The following is a 24,194-nucleotide window of genomic DNA, read 5'->3' on the forward strand; positions in this document are numbered from 1 at the left end:
AGGTTCTTACATTGCACCAGTAATGCTAAAAGTAAGGATAAAAATAATAGACATTTCAGGGATTGTACTAATTGCTTCATAAGGATTATCTCATTAAATCTGTATATAAGATGATAAGGCAAGGACTATTCATTTCATGTGGGAGAACATGATATAAAGAAAGGCATTAAGACTGAAGTAGATTTAGTATATTTAAAGAGAAAAATAATAATTTGCTTTCATTGAAGTACTTTTTCTTTAAAGAAAGAGGAAAATATATACTTAGAAAGGTTCTTAGGCCTTTGGCCATTATTGAGAAACTTAAAATTTATCATCTCAATAAATCTGTTTGTTTTATAACTGATCGAGTTTAGAGATAGATGATAACATAGGCAAGATTGACTTTAAGAAAGCTATTCAGTTAGCAGCTTTTAGGATGGGTTGGAAGAACAAAGGACTGATGGCACAGAAATGATAGAAATGGGCAGACTAGACCTGAGGTGGTTTGGACCTAGGCTTAATTAAATGAACAAAAAATTAAAGAATGGGATAAATGATATGAGATATTATAATAGAAACAATCAAGTACCTTTCTATATGACTGAATTCAGAAGAAGGGAGACAATGAATAATTTATTTTTCAACCACAACTCATCTTTACCATTCACATTCACCTGTTTCATCTTCGAAATCTTAAGTGCCAATATCTCACTTAGTATATAAGTAGTTCATATGAGATACAGGCCAAATTCTTTATCATGGACTACAAGGTTCTTCACACATGATCTTCATGAACTTACACATGATAACTTCTCTAGCCTTTACTCCTTTCATTTTAATGAACAGATAGACTGAGAGTATACAATGTTTCAAACATTGTTTTTTAAAATTTTTGCTTTTAAAGATCACTTACAATATGAAAAATTACTGAGATTTTCAAAGGATATTCCTTTAAGTAAGGTGTGTTATTTATATTTTCACTATGTTAGAAATCAAACATTTTATACATACACACACACACATATATATCTCTTAGTGAAGTCACTCAGTCATGTCCGACTCTTTGTGACCCCATGGACTGTAGCCTACCAGGCTCCTCTGTCCATGGGATTTTCCAGGCAATAGTACTGGAGTAGATTGCCATTTCTTTCTCCAGGGGATCTTCCCAACCCAGGGATTGAACCCAGGTCTCCCGCATTGTAGACAGACGCTTTACTATCTGAGCCACCAGGGAAGTCCATATATCTCTCAAAAGAACTACAATAAATTCACAATGAATTCTGTTTGTGGCTGGTAGAAAATTCTGTCAGTTACTTTTCCTTGAAGTGGCAGACCTACTGAGTTCATTTTAAAGAAAATATCTGCCAAGATATGTTCAAGCTTGATTAGAGTTTCTCAATCAGTCTTTCTTTGAAGTAGAAATTATGTTCTATGGAAGACTGGATGGCTAGTTTGTCTCACAATTAAAAACACACACACACATCAGTTCAGTTCACTTCAGTTCAGTCGCTCAGTCGTGTCTGAGTTTTTGTGACCCCATGAATCGCAGCACACCAGGTCTCCCTGTTCATTACCAACACCCGGAGTTCACTCAGACTCAAGTCCATCGAGTCAGTGATGCCATCCAGCCATCTCATCTTCTGTCATCCCCCTCTCCTCCTGCCCTCAATCCCTCCCAGCATCAGAGTCTTTTCCAATGAGTCAACACTTCGCATGAGGTGGCCAAAGTACTGGAGTTTCAGCTTCAGCATCATTCCTTCCAAAGAAATCCCAGGGCTGATCTGCTTCAGAATGGACTGGTTGGATCTCCTTGCAGTTCAAGGGACTCTCAAGAGTCTTCTCCAACACCACAGTTCAAAAGCATCAATTCTTCGATGCTCAGCTTTCTTCACAGTCCAACTCTCACATCCATACATGACCACTGGAAAAACCATAGCCTTGACTAGACAGACTTTAGTCAGCAAAGTAACGTCTCTGCTTTTCAATATGCTATCTAGGTTGGTCATAACTTTTCTGCCAAGGAGTAAGCGTCTTTCAATTTCATGGCTGCAGTCACCATCTGCAGTGATTTTGGAGTCCCAAAAAATAAAGTCTGACACTGTTTCCACTGTTTCCCCATCTATTTCCCATGAAGTGATGGGACCGGATGTCATGATCTTCGTTTTCTGAATGTTGAGCTTTAAGCCAACTTTTTCACTCTCCTCTTTCACTTCCATCAAGAGGCTTTTTAGTTCCTCTTCACTTTCTGCCATAAAGGTGGTATCATCTGCATGTCTGAGGTTATTGATATTTCTGCCGGAAATCTTGATTCCAGCTTGTGTTTCTTCCAACCCAGCATTTCTCATGATGTAATCTGCATATAAGTTAAATAAGCAGGGTGACAATATACAGCCTTGATGTACTCCTTTTCCTATTTGGAAGCAGTCTGTTGTTCCATGTCCAGATCTAACTGTTGCTTCCTGACCTGCATATAGGTTATAACGCTGAACAAAAACACAAAGTTTTTCCCTGAGGCAAGCGCTGGACTTCTGTATATAGTTGTGTTGTTGTTCAGTTGTTCAGTTGCTCAGTTGTGTGTGACTCTTTGCAACCCCATGGACTGCAGCACACCAGGCTTCCCTGTCCTTCACAGCTCCCAGAGCTTGCTCAAACTCATGTCCTTTCAGTCTATGATGCCATCCATCCATCTCATCTTCTGTCGTCCCCTTCTCCTCCTGCCTTCTATCTTTTCCAGCATCAGGGTCTTTTCCAAACAGTTGGCACTTGCATCAGGTGACCAAAGTATTGGAGCTTCAGCTTCAGCATCAGTCCTTCCAATGAATATTCAGGGTTGATTTCCCTTAGGATTAACTGGTTTGATCTCCTTATAGCCCAAGGGAGTCTCAAGAGTCTTCTCTAACACCACAGTTCAAAAGCATCAATTCTTCAGTACTCAGCCTTCCTAATCATCCAACTCTCACATCCATACATGACCACTGGAAAAACCATAGCTTTGACTACACAGATGTTTGTTGGCAGAGTGATGTCTCTGCTTTTTAACATGCTATATAGGTTTGTCATAACTTTCCTTCCAAGGAGCAAGCGTCTTTTAATTTCATGGCTGCACTCTCATGTCTGCAGTGATTTTGGGGGGGTACTTAACACAAACTTTCTATTTTGTCATGAAGATTATTAAAAGATTTTAATTCAAATGTTTTATTTAGTAAAATTGATATTTTTCATGGTTTCATCAATGATTTTGTTAAGTTGGGCTAGCCTTTAAATTGTATTTAATATGCTTTTGTGTCACTGCCTTGTTTGAGCTTGGCCCCAGCAATTTCTTCACCATTAATTTTGCTCCATCATTAAATATACTGAGGCAGTGAAAATGGCCCACAACATATTTATATTATGATGAAAAGTTTGACATTGTGAATGCCTGAAGTGACTCTGAGATCTTGTAGTTTGTGTCCCACAGTTTGAGAAAGTTTATACCAATTAAAACAGTAATCAAGGATAATGTGGCTGAAGCACGGCAAGCTAGGAGGAAAGTGGTTTTTTTTTTTTTTTTTCTTTTAGGTAGGGGAATATTAAGGCAATTTTAGTGCTGACGTGCATGACCTGGTAACATAGCATACATTTTTCTCAAAAGAGAGAACAAACCTATCTAACTTAAATATTTAATTTTAAAGTGAATAGATTTGAATTGAAAAATTAGTTAGAGGAAGTCAAACTAGAACCCTTGGAATAGAAATCACATATTTCCTGCTAATGCCTTCAACACTGATACATAATTTTCTGACCTATTTCACAAGATTATTTTATGATTATGACTTTTATTCATAGATGATAATAAATAAACATAGTGGAAAACTTTGAGAATTAATTCATCACTATAAAAGTCTTCAAGAATGAATGACTATCTTTAAATATTTTAGAAGCAACAGTTGAAGGACTGTCCAACTTCTTCTGAATATATCTCTTTAGTAATTATTATGTGATATCCCTGTAGGCTATGTTAAACATTTTTTCTATTTTATTTATTACTCTAAGAATAGTTTTATGTTATCTCTCAAAAGATAAAAAAATTATCTCCCACTCATATTTTAATTAAATGAAAATTATAACATTGTATAACAAACTACTGTATTGACACAAGTTATGACTTTGCCAACAAAAGGCCTGTTTAGTCAAAGCTATGGTTTTTCCAGGAGTTATGTATGGATGTGAGACTTGGACTATACAGAAAGCTGAGTGCCAAAGAACTGATGCTTTTGAACCATGATGTTGGAGAAGACTCTTGAGAGTCCCTTGGACTGCAAGGACATCAAACCAGTTCATCCTAAAGGCAGTCAGTCCTGAATACTCATTGGAAGGACTGATTCTGAAGCTGAAGCTCTGATACTTTGGCTACCAGATTCAAAGGGCTGATTGATTAGAAAAGACTCTGATTCTGGGAAAGACTGAAGGCAGGAGGAGAAGGGGACAGAGGATGAGATGGCTGGATGGACATGAGTTTGAGTAAACTCCAGGAGTTGGCAATGGACAGGGAAGCCTGGCATGCTGCAGTCCATGTGGTTGCAAGGAGTCAGACATGACTGAGTGACTAAACTAAACTGACAGCACAATACCTAGTAGAAAAATAAATGCCATAACTCTGCACATTAATCCAATAAAAACATCTATTTGTTCTGGATTCCGTGGTTTCTCTAAACATTAAGATTAATCATTTGAAGATAAACAAGTAATACACTCTCAGTATATTTTCCTAACTGTGAAGTGTCCATTTAGAGCATATGGTTGTGGAATATGAGTGTTTGGGGGAAATGAAGGGAGATTGTGTACTGAAGGAAATAAGCAGGCAGAGCTAGTGCTCATTGTGCAAATGCTAATACATTCCTTCCACTTTAATGCATTTTTCTTTCTGCTCATTCAGATACACTCAATACCTCCCCACTCACTTAAGCCCTGGCTTTACCTGAAGTTTTTTGGTATGCATTAATAAATGTGCTGAGAGACAGTCTCCAAAAGATCTCTAATGAAACCATGATTAATATTAATATAAGGGATCCTCTATACCATAGAGGGGCTTCCCAGGTAGCACTAGTGGTAAAGAACCTGCCTGCCAATGCAGGAGACATAAGAGAAGTGGATCTGATCCTTGAGTCAGGAAGATCTACTGGGGAAGGGCATGGAAGCCCATTCCAGTATTATTGCCTGGAGGATCCTGTGGACAAAGGAGCCAGGTGGGCTATGGTCCATAGGATCGCCAAGAGTCAGACATGACTAAAGCAAATTAACATACATGCACATATACCATAGAGATCCCTGAGTATTGTTCCTTCCTCAGTATAGTTCCAGATTTGTTCATCAGTCCAAATATCTGGAATCTTGGTGAACAAAGAATATATAGGTTATTATTATTTTTTTAACCTCCAGTTTATCCACAGCACCCAGGTCATTGTCCAATTCAGAGTAGCATTCAATGCTCTTTTACTGAAAGAATAATGTCAATGAAAGGCTACTTGGAGATTTATATGTCAATAAAGAGAGACTATCCAGTGATACAGAATGAACTCATGATTGGAACTGCAAAGTCTTACTTTTCTTTAATTACTGCCTTTAAACATCTCACATCAGATTTTCCTTCCCCTGCTCTAGATGACATTCTCAATGAGTCACGAGCTTTCCATATATTTTAAGGTATTAAAAGAAGACATGCTTTGCAACTGTAACTAATTTTAAGAATACTAATACACCCAGCCCTGCTAAACTCAAACTTCAATCTGCCATCCCTCATCTCCCCAGATGAGGTTTGCCCTGTGCAAGGAGACCTGAGGTAAGGCCAAAGTGGTGTTTTTGTTTTTTCCCTGTCATCCTGTCTCCTCGTGAACCTTTCAGATGTTGTTGGAAAGATCAAAAGCAGGAATGTTAGTTGACTAACCACTGCTGTGATATGGTCACCAAGACTATCTGTACATCAGATAACACAGTGATGATTCTCTGGTGCCTTACACATAATGATTCTTTAGAAACTTCTTACAAAACATTATGCTGCCCAGTCCCTGGATATAGCAATCCACTTTCTGGCTGACATTCTATTCGCTTTCCCCCTATGGTTCTAGCCCCTAGGAGGCTACCTCGTTTTCTTTGCCAGAGGTCATCTGCTCCTATCACTTGGCATTGACTAGAATCCATCAAGATGCCTCAAGCCCAGCCATCTCTGTAGGATTTACATTTGTCCCCCAGGAAGTTTGTGAACTTTTGCCCTTCTAAATGCTAGGACTCTGTGTATCATCGGTGATCTTTTCATCTCATTCAGCCTTCAAGGGTAAATCTTATTGACTTCATGACTTTAAACAACAGGAGTTAGTTTCTATACTCTTACTACTGTATCACCTACCCTCAAAGCCTAGGGAAAGCACCTCAGGCTTTCTAAAGATTTTTCTTGCATGTTCTGTTCCATCACTCTCTTTAGAAGCAACATCTGAGTTTCTGCAGCTTAGCAAGTATTTAGCGGTGCAGTGAAAGACGTGTCTCTTCTACTGGAGACACTCTCATTGCCACAAGGAGTTTCCCTGAAGCATTCTCTATTGGTGTGAAGAGGGTATCTTTTTTCTTTCCCCTTAGTAATGGAAAGAGAAAACTCACTTCACTTCCATAAGGTTTATATAGTGTGATGATTCTTTTTAAACTTCCCTTAACTTTCCTTAAATTTCTAACTGTATGATTGTTTAGGCGGGACCATATTTGACCTCTTGTAGTCAATAGCTAGACTAGAAGCTGAAGCAGACCTAATAGTAACAGAAGAGCTAACAGAAGCAGAGATATTAAGAAGAGGTGGCAAGAATATACAGAAGAATTATACAAAAAAATCTCCATGGGAAAGGTCAATTTTCATTCCATCCCCAAACAAAACCAATGTCAAAGAATGTTCAAACTACTGCACAATTGCACTTGTCTCACATGCTAGTAAAGTAATGCTCAAAATTCTCCAATCTTGGTAGGCTTCATCAGTATGTGAACTGTGAAATTCCAGATGTTCAAGCTGGATTTAGAAAAGGCAGAGGAACCAGAGATCAAATTGCCAACATCCGTTCAGTTCAGTTCGGTTCAGTCGCTCAGTCGTGTCCGATTCTTTGAGACCCAATGAATCACAGCACTCCAGGCCTCCCTGTCCATCACCAACTCCTGGAGTTTACCCAAACTCATGTCAGTGATGCCATCCAACCATCTCATCCTCTGTCATCCCCTTCTCCTCCTGCCCCCAATCCCTCCCAGCATCAGGGTCTTTTCCACTGAGTCAACTCTTTGCATGAGGTGGCCAAAGTATTGGAATGTCAACTTCAGCATCAGTCCTTCCAATGAACACACAGGACTGATCGTCAAAAAAGCAAGAGAGTTCCAGAAAAAACATCTACTTCTGCTTTGTTGACTACGCCAAAGCCTTTGACTGTGTGGATCACAACCAACTGTGGAAAATTCTTAAAGAGATGAGAATATCAGACCACCTTACCTACCTCCTGAGAAATCTGTATGCAGGTTAGGAAGCAACAGTTAGAACTGGACATAGAACAATGGACTGGTTCCAAATCAGGAAAGGAGTATGTCAAGGCTGTATATGGTCAAACTGCTTATTCAACTTCTATGCATATTACATCATGCAAAATGCCAGGCTGGATGAAGCACAAGCTGGAATTCAGATTGCAGACAGAAATATCAAAAAACTCAGATACTCAGATGACTCTATCCTTATGGCAGAAAGTGAACTAAAGAACCTCTTGATGAAAGTGAAAGAGGAGTGTGAGGAAGCTCGCTTAAAATTCAATATTCAAAAAAACGAAGATTATGGCATCTGGTCCCATCACTTCATGGCAAATACGTGGGGAAACAATGGAAACAGTGACAGGTTTTATTTCTTTGGACTCCAAAATCACTGCAGATGGTGACTGCAGCCATGAAATTAAAAGATGCATCCTCCTTGGAAGAAAAGCTATGACCAACCTAGAGAGCATATTCAAAAGCAGAGATATTAATTGCCTACAAAAATCCATCTAGTCAAAAGTATGGTTTTTCCAGTAGTCATGTATGGATGTGAGAGGTGGGCTATAAAGAAAACTGCGCACCAAAGAATTGATGCTTTTGAACTGTGGTGTTGGAGAAGACTCTTGAGAGTCCCTTGGACTGCAAGGACATGAAACCAGTCCATCCTAAAGGAAGTCAGTCCTGAATACTCATTGGAAGGACTGATTCTGAAGCTGAAGCTCCAATTCTTTGGGTACCTGATTCAAAGGGCTGATTGATTAGAAAAGACTCTGATTCTGGAAAAGATGAAGGCAGGAAGAGAAGGAGACAACAAAGGATGGGATGGTTGGATGGCATCACCAAGTAGTTGGATATGAGTTTGAGGAAGCTCTGACAGTTTGTGACGGACACGGAAACTTGATGTGCTGCAGTACATGGGGTTGCAATGAGTTGGACACAAGTTAACTGAACTGACCTGAGTCAATAGAATATGGATGTGTCTAGCAATATCCTTTCAAATATTGCAACACAATGTCTATTCTCAATTTTGAAGTGTAGTAAAATTTTTGAGATGACTAGAGAACACTCGGAGAAGGCAATGGCACCCCACTCCAGTACTCTTGTCTGGAAAATCCCATGGACGGAGGAGCCTGGTGGGCTGCAGTCCATGGGATCGTGAAGATTCGGACACGACTGAGCGACTTCACTTTCACTTTTCACTTTCATGCATTGGAGAAGGAAATGGCAACCCACTCCAGTGTTCTTGCCTGGAGAATCGGACAGAGGAGCCTGGTGGGCTGCAGTCTATGGGGTTGCACAGAGTCGGACACGACTGAAGCGACTTAGCAGCAGCAGAGAACACTATTAGAATATAGAAGAAGATTTAAAATAAAGTATCCATTTTTCACAAAAATGAAATGAGGACTCACAAAGAAAGAAATGAGGACTTGCCCAAATTCCCATGATTTGTGGCAAAGTTTAAAATAATATACAGCCCTCCTAATTCTAGTCTATGTCCCCAGACCTGCCATGTGCTCTTTTACATTCTGAAGGGAATCATTTATGGAAATTCACAGGAATCTTGATTTAAAACAAGGTTTGACCAAACAGAATAACTTCACAGAAAAGAATCACTTGAGTTTATGAAAAGACCATTTTTATAATCAGGTCTATTTTGCTGCTATGAAAATAAATCTCAAGGGATGGAGTCCAAAACAGATTAGGTTCTTGGCAATTTAAGCTCCATAATGAGATTCCAGTGCATTATTTTCCAGCAATTCATTGCATTCATTTGACAATAACAACTGTTTGCTTCTTAAATACAGCATTCCATCATAGTTTGCCATCTTGGTACTAATCTCTTTTTTGGTCTTTATTTCTACTGTTGGTTTCAATCTTCTCTTAGATGCTTCATCAACATAGCAGACAGAATATTCTTTCATTTTATCCTCTTTTTATCCTTCATGTCCAATAAGTGGAAAGTCTATTGGATGTATCCATATATTTTTTCTAACCTCCAACCTATTCTTTCCATTCTCAGTTCTACCTATAACTATTCATCAATTGCTCATTTGGTAAACCCTGTTTTTAAACATCCTATGTTATTATTAACAAAAACATGACAAAATAAATTTTAAAATTTATAAGTATTTCTTAAGTAAAATTTCAGAAACATAGATTTAAGGATTAGAGGAAAAATTGCTATCATCTGATCTAGCAAGCCCTTTGATGCTAAAATTATCTCTACATAATGATCATTTAGCTCATGCTCGGGAACTGACAGACTCTCCTGAGATACAGTCAATTCTAAATATCACTGAGCAACACTGACTGCTTAGAATGATCTTATTAGACAAATTAGTTGTACTTTTCATTTGACTATACTTTGATTGGTTTGTCCCACTGAATTTCTTTAGAATAAGGGTGAGCTACTTATATACAACAAACTTTTAGCTATTTTAATATAGCAGTTGTTAGTATTAACCTTTGACAAATCTGTATCTTGAGCTGACATTCTGCCCTATTTGCCATGTGATGATTCTTTCTTGCTATGGGAAATAATAAGCTGATGTATCTGACCAAGATATTAGGATCCTGAAAATGATACCTATGTATGACATAATAAAGGGGAAAATAGGTTATTTTTTTCAAAGTTTTTGCATCTCATTTTATGCCATGAATGAGTATACTTACTTGTTAGGCAATATACAAAGGCAAGCCATCAAATTCCAAATACAGAAGATAATCTACAATTGAAAGTCATTACTGTTAATCTGGATAGAATAGGGGCAGATCAAATCAGTCTATAAATTATGACCAGAATCTAGACTCAAAGTTCAATTACCAAACAACAAACAAACAAGCAAAAACATTTTGCCTGCCCATCCTAAGACACCCGAATATTGGAGTTCTGAATATTTTACGCATTGGTTTACAAAAGTTATTCAATAATTAATTCAGGGAAGACATTGCAAGAGGGAAGTCTCCCCTGAATCTAGTAAAAAAAATACCTTAAATATTAACTGAATCTTTTAAATTTAGTTCTCGCTTCTTTAACCCATTTTTATCTTTCCTCTTATATTATGGTTTCAGGTTTTTTCTTCATCACTTTGCTTCCCTCCACTGAACTTATTGTTTATCTAATTTCCACAATACAATCTAGCGTAGAACTGAACATAATACTACAGCCATTATTAACAAGTAGATCCAAAGTAGATCTAACCTCTCCCTTATTTTAGATACTGTCAATACAGCTGAAGATCACATTAGCTTCTTTTTGGTAAGCGTATACCACTGCTGACTTACAATGAAATCCATAAATAAACACTGAATACTTGCAGGTCTAAACCCTTGTTGCTCTCTTCTTTCTTCCAGACTTTTTCAGTTGTAACCTACCTAGTCACCCTGGTTACATTATTTCCCAAGCTCTAAAATCTATTTTCCATAAAGAACCAAGCATGATCTTTGAACATGTTATCAAGTTACATCTCTCCTCTGCTTAAAATGTGGTCTGATCATTGCCTATCTATTCTACCCCTTATTATTCTTCTTATTATATACTCTCTTCATTTATTTGGATTTTCTCCCTTCTTCCATACTGGTTCTTCTTCAAACACAGTAAATCTATTTCATCTTGATGGACTGACACTGCTGCTGAAACACTTTCGTTCAGATATTCACCTGGTTTCCTTTACCATATTTGTTATTTTCAAGTGATAGGACAAATAAGAGGTTAATATAAAATAATATTTTATATTATTCATGAAAAGCCTGGCTAAACATTTATCAATTATGTTCATCTTTTCAGAAAAACTAGTACTTGGTTTCATTGATCTTTTCATTGTTTTTCAGTGTCTATTTTATTTATTCTTTGATCTTTATTATTTCCTTCCTTCTGCTGACTTTGGGTTTTGTGCTTTTTTCTAATTCCTTTAGATGCTATGTTTATTTCAGACTTTTCTTGTTTCTTGACTTAGGCCTGTACTGCTATAAACTTCTGTATTAGACTTGTTTTTGCTGCATCCTGAAGATTCTAGGAGGCTTCTCATGTGGTATAATGGTAAAGAATCCACCTACCAGTGCAGGGGATGCAAGAGATGGTGGTTGGATTGGGAGGATCCCCTGGAGGAGGAAATGGTAACCCACTCTAACATTTTAGCCTGGGAAATTCCATGGAACCTGGCAGGCTACAGTCCATGGGGCTGCAATGAGTTGCACATGACTGAATACACAACACAACGTAAAGATTTTAGAAAGTTGTGTTTCCATTTCCATTGTCCCCATGTATTTTCTTATTTCTTCTTTTATTTTATTCATTGACCCATTTTTTTTTAAGTAACATGTTGCTTAGTCTCCACATGTATTACAAAGCCAAAAGAATCAAAACAACGTGGTACTGGCTAAAAAATAGACACATAGATCAATGGAATGATATACAGCCCCTGAAATAAATCCACACATAATGGTCAATTAATTGACGACAAGGTAGTGAAGAAGATGCAATGGAGAAACAATAGACTCTTAAATAATTGATACTTGGAAAACTAGACATCTATATTAAAAAATGAGATTAAAATGTTTCTGCACATTATATATAAACATAGACTCAAAATGGATTAAAGACATAATTGTAATACCTGAAACCACAGAACTCCTAGAAGAGAAAATAGGCATAAAATTCTCTGACATAAATTGTAGCAATATAGTTTGGATCTGTCTCTTAGGGAAAATTAATAAAAGCAAAAATAAAGAAATGGGACTTTATTAAACTGAAAAGATTTTGCACAGCAAAGGAAACCATCAACAAAACAAAAGGACAAACTACTGAACAATAGAAAATATCTTCAAGTGATATGAAAAATATGGGGTTAATATCCAAAATATATAAACAGCTCTTACAACTCAATATTGGGAAAAAATGAAAAAAAAAACTTGATTCAAAATGAGCAGCGGATTTGAAATGTTTCCCAAAGAATATATAGAGATGGCTAACAGGCACTTGAAAAGATACTCAATGGTACCAAACATCAGGGAGATGCATTTCAAAACAAAAATGAGAAATCACCTCACACTTATCAAAATAACAAATATAAATGGGAATGGCGAAGGCATGGAGAAAAAGGACACTGCAGGTGGGGATATAAATTGGTATAGTCATTGTGGGAAATAGTATGGGGAATTCCTCAAAATGCTAAAAGCAGAACTACCATATGATCCAGCAACTCCACTTCTGGGTATATATCTGAAGAAACAAAAACACTAAGTTAAAAATATGTATGCACTTCAATGTTCATAGAAGCATCATTTCAGTAGTCAAGACACGGAAACAGTGTGTCCATCAAAGAAGATGTGGTATGTGTATATACACACACAATGGAATATACAGATACATACACACAATGGAATATCATTCAGCTAAGAAATAGTAGCATTCTGCCATTTGCAGTAACTTAGATGGATCTAGAGAGAATTATGGGTTTCCCTTGTGCCTCAGCTGGTAAACAATTCACCTGCAATGTGAGAGACCTGTGTTCAGTCCCTAGGTTGGGAAGATCTCCTGGAGAAGAGAAAGACTATCCACTCCAGTATTCTGGCCTGGAGAATTCCAAGGATCATAGAGTCTGTGGGGTTGCAAAGAGTTGGACATGACTGAGCAACTTTTAGAGAGAATTATGCTAGTGGAATAAGTCAGACAAAGTCAAATACTGTATATTATCACTTATTTGTAGAATCAAAACAAATTGCAAATGAATATATATAGCAAATCAGAAATAGTTTCACAGATATAGAGAACAAACTAACAGTTACTAGTAGGTAGAGGAAAGGGAGGATGGACAAGATTGGAGCATGGAATTAAGAGACACAAACTACTATGTATAAAATAGATAAGCAACAAGGATATATTGTACCACACAGGGAAACATGGCCATTATGTTAAATGGAGTATACTCTATAAAAAATATGCATTCACTATATTACAAATCTAAACTTTGGCCACCTGATGCAAAGAACTGACTCATTGGAAAAGACCCTGATACTGGGAAAGATTGAAGGCAGGAGGAGAAGTGGACAACAGAGGATGAGATGGTTGGATTGCATCAATGACTCAATGGACATGAATTTGAGTAACTCTGGGAGTTGGCGACGGACAGGGAGGCCAGGCATGCTGTGGTCAATGGGGTCACGAGGAGTCGGACCTAACTGAGGAACTGAACTGAATTGATCTGAAACTGATATAATATTGTAAATCAATGATACCTCAATGAAAACATATATCCACACATCAGAATGATCAGGTTAGAATCCAAATTCATTCATACCTTTTGTATGTTTCTTAACCAGAAATTAACCAAAAGCATAGCTTATGCCTCTCTTAATAGAAGAAACAAATCAAACAATTAATTGTTTCCTTTAATTCACTTAAAAATAGGTACCCATACTTATAGAAAGTATTATGCTAGATATTATGTATGGAACATCAAATAAAATATACTGCCTCTGTTTTATAGAGAAGATGGCCTTATAATTTTTATTTAAACATGTAAAATCACAATCACAAAGTATGCAAGTATTTATCTCAAATCATCACCATCTGGATGGTTCCACCATACTTTAAACCCACAGTCACTTAAGGTCATGCTGCAACCTAGACACCATCATAAACAGATCATTAGGAATAGTTAAGTTCTCTAAAAAATTTCAGTGTTAAAACAACACTGAAAATTAGAATGGGAAGTATTTGTTTTTCAAATGGATAGAAAAAAATCATTGTTTTTGACAGTTCTACCAAATAAATATTTCTAAATATAGAAGCTGACCAAATTTCAATAAATCTGCAGTTAATTTGATTAGCTATTAAAAAGAAGATATACCCAAGAGCCAAAATAAACATAAGACTATATAGCACTTAACCCTTTTTCATTCTCAACAACTAGTCATGTGTGTTGTATTTTCAGAATTTGTATCGTGATAAACCTAAACAGTTTATTTAAAATTAAGGAGAACAGAAATTTTTCCTTCCATTTCTTCTATATCTCAAGTGTGTCCAGCTTGCCTTGGTACTCAGTGAATTTAGCTCTTTCTCCATTTTACAGACAGAATTTATCTGTATATGAAACAAAGAGATGCAAAACAGTAGCTGCTTTCTTTTTAACTACTGCACAGGTATAGCTCCCCTGAAGCCCATGCTAAGAGGTAACACACTCTCCGTCAAAAATAAACATATTTCAGTGTTGTATTACCATGGTACAAATTTATCTCTGTGTAAAAAATTATATTGTGAACAACTGTATACATGTTCCTGTGGGTACTTGATACAAAACACATTTTTTGATCATTGTACATGATTAATTTTCTATTAGCAAATATTTATCACTGTTGAAATAATAATGCCAGTCCAGTTTAAGAAGCATTAGGTAATTTTTATGGTACTGTCTAGATTAAAACATACTTTGATGTATATTGCTTTCTCCTTAACCAAAATCCAGTGGAAAAATATTCTTAATATAGTTTATGTAAGATGAATAACATTTAGATGACCTAATAAATTAGTTAATACTCTGTTTAATCTCAAAAATACTGAACACATTTATTAATATTTATTCTCATTTCTCGAGGATGCTGAATCTGGCTTTTTTTAGTTGATGGTTTAATTTTATATCACTCCAGGAATTACTGACAATTTTAGATAACTTTTAACATTTTCTTTGTCTTTAAGATTAAAATAACAAATAAAATTCTCTAAATTAAGAGACAGTTACCCCTCACCTGCCGCCCACCTCCTTGCTCACAAGGAGAAATTAAATTGTATTCTGATTAATTACACATCTGATACCACCAGTGCACAGCTGATAAGTGTCAGCTTGGTTTCCTGCACTGAGGTAGGCTCTTGTTATCATCATGACTTCCTGGGGGACCAATTCAATGTGCACATGCATAATTTCAAAATGATCACAGAGGAGCTATAATCCATTTCTCTTTCTCAACTGCCATAGGCCAGTCAGACTTAATATTATCAGGCACCTGTTTTCAGTAACACTTTTGTTTTCATATTTCTTTTAAAGTTCTTAGGCAGCACTTGCTGGCAGTGACAAAGTTCTGTGCTATTTACCACACTGCCAGTAAGAAGAAGAAGAGTATTTGTATAACCTTATCAATGACAGACATTCTCTGTTCAATAGTGTATCATCCTTGTGGCAGAAAGAACAGACTGTCACCTTCCCAATAAAATGGATTTAACCCAGTGGAGGAGAATGGGGTCAAAGTAGAGAGAGAAAAAAAAAAAAAAAAAGCTTTATTTGAGAGATCTGTTTTTTAATTAATTCATTTTTTATTGAAGTATAATTGCTTTATAGAATTTTGCTGTTTCCTGTAGAGAGTTCATTTTTTAAAGCAATACAGCTTATATCAAAAGCATCTGAAAGTAACCCAGGGAAAGTAACTAGATGTACTTATGTAGAAGGAGGTCAGTGCAGCTTTGAGCAACTGGATTTCCCCTTTTGCCTCATCTTCATGTTACCTATCATGTTGAAAGCATTGCTGTAGGAGGCAGCCTTCTCATTATTCTCCCACTGGTTATCATATATGTGATGTTGGGCATATCCCTATGTTGAGGCTTATCCCTATTGAGAGTGAATGATATCTTACTTGCCCAAGTACAAGGGATTGGACCTCATGATCTCCAAATTATTTTTTAATTTAAAGATTTATAAATGCAGTAAGATGAATACAATTTTAAATTTAGAAGATACATAGATATGTTTAGCTTTGATAAATCAAATTATATATTAAGTCTATAACTTTCACAGAAATATATAAATAGACTTGCGATGTTAACAAATATATGCTAGTATTGGAGAGTACAAAAACATTTTTCAAAAATCTTCAAACAAAAGAATACGTGTTAATGAGTCTAAGAATAGCTGCTTTTAATTAGAATTATTCTAATGATACATATTAAAAATAAATATTTGTATATGACATGTTTTACACGGACAATCTCCCCTAATCTCAGGGTCCTATCAGACCATTCCATTACAATTCACAGAAAGAAATCTATTTGCAATAAATATCATTGTAATAGATTTCCCCAACTGTTAAACATTTAAAACGAAAGTAAAATAATTACTAGTCACATTTCAAAAGGAATGCAGTGATTATGAAATCCATTGAATAGGCTATTCCACATAATAGAGCAGAAAAATTAAGCCCTTTAGCTTTTGTTGCTATTGTTTATTTCTTTCAACATGGAGATTTGAATGAAAAGCAATTTACTAAGAACTCTGGGATGTCAGTCAAGTTGCTTGTAAATCCGAAACCTTACTGTCTCCTCCAATCCTATCTCTACACATATTTGGAAGATGGTATATCTTTGAAGAAGCACTTTTAGAGAATACAACGACATGGATTTTGGCACAGTGAGGTTGAAATTTTGATGTTTCTTGTCACATGTATATTCATAACTAGGATTTAGTAATTAGGATTCCTCCCTCGAATGATTTCACACACTCTATCCTGAAAAGCTTAAATTTTACTGTACTTAATTAATTTCATATTGATAAACACAGTTTGATCTTTAAAGCTTTTTTAAGCTCAGCTAATGAGGTTATTAGATCACAGTGCTTGCACTGTGACTGTTTCAGAAATAAAGACACAAAGAAATTCCTTTTTATTTAATATTGACTAATACAAGATTATTATTATTAAACATTCACAGATTAAAACATTCACACATTAAAACATTCACAGATATCAATAAATATGAGGTAGAAATGAAGACTAGGTATGGTTATTCTTACTGTCTTATGCACACTTAAAACCACTTTACTGAGGTATGTTCAGTTCAGTTCAGTTCAGTCACTCAGTCGGGTCTGACTCTTTGTGTCCCCATGAATCGCAGCATGCCAAGCCTCCCTGTCCATCACCAACTCCGGAATTCACCCAAACTCATGTCCATTGAGTCGGTGATGTCATCCAACTATCTCATCCTCTGTCGTCCCCTTCACCTGCCCCCAATCGCTCCCAGCGTCAGGGTCTTTTCCAATGAGTCAACTCTTCACATGAGGTGGCCAAAATATTGGAGTTTCAGCCTCAGCATCAGTCCTTCCAATGAATACCCAGGACTGGTCTTCATTAGGATGGACTGGTTGGATCTCCTTGTAGTCCAAGGGACTCACAAGAGTCATCTCCAGCACCACAGTTCAAAAGCATCAATTCTTCGGCACTCAGGTTTCTTCACAGTCAAACTCACATCCATACATCATCACTAGAAAAACCACAGCCTTGACTAGACGGACCTTCGTTGGCAAAATAATACACTTCCAAGGAGTAAGTGTCTTTTAATTTCATGGCTGCAATCACTATCTGCAGTGATTTTGGAGCCCCCCCAAAATAAAGTCTGACACTGTTTCCACTGTTTCCCCATCTATTTCCCATGAAGTGATGGGACTGGATGCCATGATCTTAGTTTTCTAAATGTTGAGCTTTAAGCCAACTTTTTCACTCTCCTCTTTCACTTTCATCAAGAGGCTTTTTAGTTCCTCTTCACTTTCTGCCATAAGGGTGGTGTCATATGCATATCTGAGGTTATTGATATTTCTCCCAGCAATCTTGATTCCAGCTTGCGCACTTCCAGCCCAGCATTTCTCATGATGTACTCTGCATATAAGTTAAATAAGCAGGGTGACAATATACAGCCTTGATGTACTCCTTTTCCTATTTGAAGCAGTCTGTTGTTCCATGTCCAGATCTAACTGTTGCTTCCTGACCTGCATATAGGTTTCTCAAGAGGCAGTTCAGGTGGTCTGGTATTCCCATCTCTCTCAGAATTTTCCACAGTTTATTGTGATCCACACAGTGAAAGGCTTTGGCATATAAGCTGTAAATATTTAGTGCATACAAATTGATGAGTATGCAATAAGTAAATACCCATGAAATCACCACCATCTATGCCATAAACATATCTATCACCTCCAAAAGTTTTCTCTTGCCGTGTTTATATTGTATTATTATTGTTTTTAATGTTGGTATTACTGTTATTTTTTTTTGTGTGTGGTAAGAGTACTTCAGATCGATCCTCTTAGCAAATTCTTAGAGCATACCACTTACATGAGTAATCTAAAATAGTTAAAGTTATACAATCAGAGTAGAATGGTAGTAAGCAAGAGCTGGAGAGAGTGGGGGAAACAGGAAGTATTGGGCAAAGGGTACAAAGTTTCAATTATACAACATGCATATTTAGAGATCTACTATCCAGCATAGTGCCTATAGTTAGTGATACAGTATTAAATATTGTTCACAATATGCTTTTACAGCTACTGTCTTCAAGAGATCAAATCTACTTTTCTACCCCATGAATCTAGTCTTGGCCCACGTGATTTGATTCAGTCAATGAGGCATTAGTAAACATGACACAGTGGTTTGAAATATGCTTGCAAATTAGATGGTGTCTTATAGTCTACACCATGGAATGATCAGATGCATGAGCAGGTCGTTCGCACTGCCTTTCTAGGAGCCAATCATTGGCAACATGGCTGAGATCACAAATGACACCATCCAATCCTGTTCTTGTGACCCTCTTGGAGACTAGAGAAATCAGCTGAACCTGCCCAAACCAGAAGAAACATCAAGCTGACTTTCAGAACTGTGAAAAAGAATATTTCTGAAGTTTTTGTGTTGTTGTTGTCATTAAGTTCATAAATTTAAGGGTGGTTTTTTATGGAGTTAAACCTGGAGAAGGGCATGACAACCTACTCCAGTATTCTTGTCTGGAGAATTCCATGGACAGAGGAGCGTGGCAGGCTCCAGTCCATAGGGTTGGAAAGAGTCGGACATGACTGAGCGACTAACATTTTCACTTTCAAAGCTAATTAGTGCAGTATACAATAAATGCATATTTAATATACTATGTGGATTGAATTTCTGTAACCAGCAGTTCTCTAGTCTTAAAACACACACCCACAAATGTACAGATGTAATTCTCTCCTTCCTGAACTTCTCTTTTCCAAGTTATCTGTCATTTTTTTCCTCTTTTTCTTCCTCAGTTCAGCCTCTCAGAAAACAAAGTTAATAGTAATTATCTAATTTTCCTCCTGTACAAATCATTTCATAGCTTGTTATTATAAGAGATTATCCCACTACTTTGTTAAAGATAACTTTCATTAGCATTAAAAGGAAATGGTTTTAATGCAATCTGATGTAACCTTCCTACAGCATTGCCACTGCTGACCACCCTGTCTCTGAATCTGGTCCATTATCACTTTCCTATCCTGCATATGCGGAGAAGGCGATGGCATCCCACTCCAATACTCTTGCCTGGAAAATCCCATGGATGGAAAAGCGTGGTAGGCTACAGTCCATGGGGTCGCAAAGAGTCGGACACGACTGAGCGACCTTACTTTCACTTTTCATTTTCATCCACTGGAGAAGGAAATGGCAACCCACTCCAGTGTTCTTGCCTGGAGAATCCCAGGGACGGCGGAGCCTGGTGGGCTGCCGTCCATGGGGTCGCACAAGGTCGGACACGACTGAGGCGACTTAGCAGCAGCAGCAGCAGCAGCAGCGTGCATATGTGTTCAGTCGCTTCAGTCGTGTCCAACTCTCTGCATCCCTATGGACTGTAGCCCGCCAGGCTCCTCTGTCCATGGGATTCTCCAGGCAGGACTATTGGAGTGGGTTTCCCTGACCTCCTCCAGCAGATTTTCTCCACCCAACGATGGAACCTGTGGTCTTCTGCATTGCAGCAGGATTCTTGACTGCTTAGCCACTGGGAAGCCATCACACTTTAGAGTTTCCTCCAACTCACCCTCTATCCATTTCAACCTACTCCTTCTCTTGCCTCTTTAGTGCATGCTTCTCAGAAGTTTTTCCTTGACTTAGGACTCATCATTATCTTTATAACCCTTGGGTGATTATTTTCCTTCCCAGAGCTTCAGTTTCATCCACAATTAACTTTTAGCTCAGTCGTCTTTCTTAAAAATCTCCATCGGAGTATGTCACAGATACCTGAAGCTCAACATGTGCATTACTTAGTTCAGTATTTCCTCACTCTAAACTGCACTCCCTTTTTAATTAGTACCCAAGCAAATGGCAATATCATCTACTCCATAAGCAAAGAACCTTAACTATTTCTTTTAACACAAAAAATTAATCATTTACCAACTTCTATATATTTTATTGCCAAAAAATTTTGAATCTCTCATTTCCTGTTGATGCCCTTCACTACTGTCTTATTTTGGGTTCTAGTCATATCAATATTTTGTCTAGATCAAACATTTAGAATGCAATTCTTAGTCCATTTTTTTCTTAAATTCATAACCAGTTTTCCTGTTTATTAATATCTTATATTAATATTGTACATTTGTTACAAATAATAGACTGGTATTGATATTTTACTTTTAACTGAAGTACATCTTTATTCAGATTTCCTTGGTTTTTACATATCTTTTTTCTTTTGCAGAATCCTATCCAGGCTCACTTATTTATTATGCTTCCTTAGCCTTCCTTTCTGTGACAGTTTCTCCAATATTCCTAGTTTTTTATGATTTTGAAAATATTGAGGAGCATGGTCCAAGTGTTTCATAGAATTAAAAAAATGGGATTTTTATGATATTTTTTCATAGTCAGACTAGAGTCACATGCTTTAAGAAGGAAAACCACAGAAAGGAGGTGCCAACCTCATTACATTATATCCAGTATAAATGCTATTTCTTCTGATACTGGCCTTACTCATCACTGGGTTGATATAGTTCTTATCAGTTTCCTCCACTGTAAAGCTACTTTTTTAATTCCTCTTTTCCATTTTGTACATTTTGGAAACAACTCACTATGTGCAGTCCACAGTTAAAGAAGGGCGAGTTACATTCCAGCTCCTTGAGAACATAGCATCTACATAAATTATTGAAATTTACCTACATGGGAATCTTGTCTATTCTTTCAATTATTCAATCACTTATTTATATCAATATGACAGTTATTAGAGATATATATATATGGCTATAAATACATACCTATATATATATACATGGTTATAAATACTTGTGATAAGTAGCCATTTGTATCTACATTAAGCTAAGCATGAGTTCATACTGAAGTCTCCCAACTCTAAACCATTATCACTTGGATCATTCTAGCCTTCTTCTTTTGCTCACTGGTGACCTCTCACATCAACAATGAGACAATTGGCTCCCACCATCCATCATCCATTGACTTAATTGTTCAACTCCATGCGTGAGCTTTTAGAGTTGCTAACACAGAGAAATAGCATTCTTAACTAGAGTACAGTCTCAAAAACAGTTCGTTTGAAAGTTATGTGGATCAGTCTCATTTTTCCCCCTACTCTCCTAAGCAGAGGTTGCTTCATACATTTGGAATGCATTTGTAATAGAATTTTTGTTATACTCTGCATTTCATCCTGAGATCCTCTAACCTCCTAAATTATTATTATTAAATTAATTTATTTTTTATTGAAGGATAGTCGATTTATAGAGTTTTGTTATTTTCTATCAACCTCAACATGAATCTGCCATAGGTATACATATATCCCCTCCCTTTTGAACCTCCCTCCCATTTCTCTCCCCATCCCAACCCTCTAAGTTGATACAGAGCCCCTGTTTGAGTTTCCTGAGCCATACAGCAAATTCCCATTGGCTATCTATTTTACATATGGTAATGTAAGTTTCCATGTTACTCTCTCCATTCATCTCACCCTCTCCTCCCCTCTCTCCATCTCCATTAGTCTATTATCTATGTCTGTTTCTCCATTGTTGCCCTATAAATAAATTCTGCAGTACCGTTTTTCTAGATTCCATATATATGTGTTAGAATACAATATTGTCTTTCTCTTTCTGACTCACTTCACTCTGTATAATAGGTTCTAGATTCATCCACCTCATTGGAACTGACTCAAATGCATACCTTTTTATGGCTGAGTAATATTCCAGTGTGTATAATATAAATCAAACCAAGATCCTCTATAACCCACTTCCTAGAGTAATGGAAATAAAAACAAAAGTAAAGAAGTGGGACTTGATTAAACTTAAAAGCTTTTGCACAGCAAAGGAAACTATGAGCAAGGTGAAAAGACAACCCTCAGAATGGGAGAAAATGATAGCAAATGAAACAACTGACAAAGGTTTAGTTTCCAAAATATAACAAGCAGCTCACACAACTCAATACCAGAACAATAAGCTACACAATCAAAAAGTGGGAAAAAGGCCTAAACAGACATTTCTCCGAAGAAGACATATAGATGGCTAACAAACACGTGAAAAGATGCTCAACATTGCTCATTATTGGAGAAATGCAAATCAAAATTACAATGAGATATTTTTAAAATTATGCACATTAATGTTTCCTTTGTGTTATAAGTACTATTGGTTTTGATAAATGTGTGTTACTTTCCCACCATTACGGTATCACACAAAATAGTCTTCCCAAGCTGAAAATGCCTGTGCTTCCTTTACTTATTTAGTGATCCTCTGACCCCAAGCCCTGGAAATCACTGATCTGTGCATTCTCTATAGTCTTTCCCTTTCAAAAGATCATATATAAAAAAGGAACATACAGTGTGTAACCTATTCAGACTGGTTTCTTTCACTTAGCAATATGCATATAGTATTCATTCATGTGTTTGCATGAGTTGACAATTCATTTATTTTTATTACTGAGTAAATAGCATTATATACAATTTCTACACTTCATTAACTTATTGAAAGGCATCTTGGTTATTTCAAGTTTTTGATGATGATTATTAAAGTTTCTGTAAACTTTTTGTGTGTGGGTACTTTGTGTGCCATCAATTTTAAAATCAGTTAGGTAAATCTCTGGTAGTTCAATTGCTTCATTAGAGGTAAAACTATTTAGGTTTGTAAACACTGCCATACTGTCTCCCAAAGTGGCTGTCCCATTTTGCCTCCCTACCAGTAATTAACAAAGTTCATGTTTTCTTCATCCTCAAGAGCAACTGGCACTGTTTTTTTCTGGATCTTAGCCATTCTGACATGCATAATGGTATCTTATTATTGTTTCAATTATGAGTGTATTTTTAATATGAAGTTGTATATCCCTATCAAAGCTGTTAAATTTTCATTGCTCCAATAGCCAGTTTTTAAACCTAAGGTTGTGTAACAGTTTTATATTTCCTACTTAAACACAGAAAAGATACTCCATGTATTAAAAAAATGAATAAATAGAACAAAGAGAAAATGCAATCTGGGTCTTATTTTTTACATCAGTTTTGTTGGTTCAAATAACATCATCAATATAAAATATGCTTATGACCTTGATAACCTACATTATCTGTAATAATAACCAAGTTACCATGCAAAATAGGTCTTGTAATGTGATACTCAAACAGATAACCAGGGGGGAAAAATAAAGAATAATAATAAAAGAATAATAAATACTGAACATAAATATTGCCAAGTAACAAGCATTAATAAGGGCTGTACTTCTAGAATAATTTGTTTAAATAAGAAGGTGAAGGTGAAAGAAAGGTTTTGAAAATAATTATCTTTGATAAGGTATCCTTTCAAGTATCTAATCAGTTTTATTCAAACAGCAGATAAATTCATGTTTTAAAAATAACTAATATATATATATATATATATATGCTTCATAGTAAATGCATATGATTAAAGATCAAATCTTATGTAAAAATTAGAAACGGCCTTTGTTTTTGACATTTTTGTCTTCTATATAGTATTTGAATAGCA

The sequence above is a fragment of the Capricornis sumatraensis genome, chromosome 16 (genome assembly GCF_032405125.1).
Source record: "Capricornis sumatraensis isolate serow.1 chromosome 16, serow.2, whole genome shotgun sequence".
Classification (NCBI taxonomy): domain Eukaryota; kingdom Metazoa; phylum Chordata; class Mammalia; order Artiodactyla; family Bovidae; genus Capricornis; species Capricornis sumatraensis.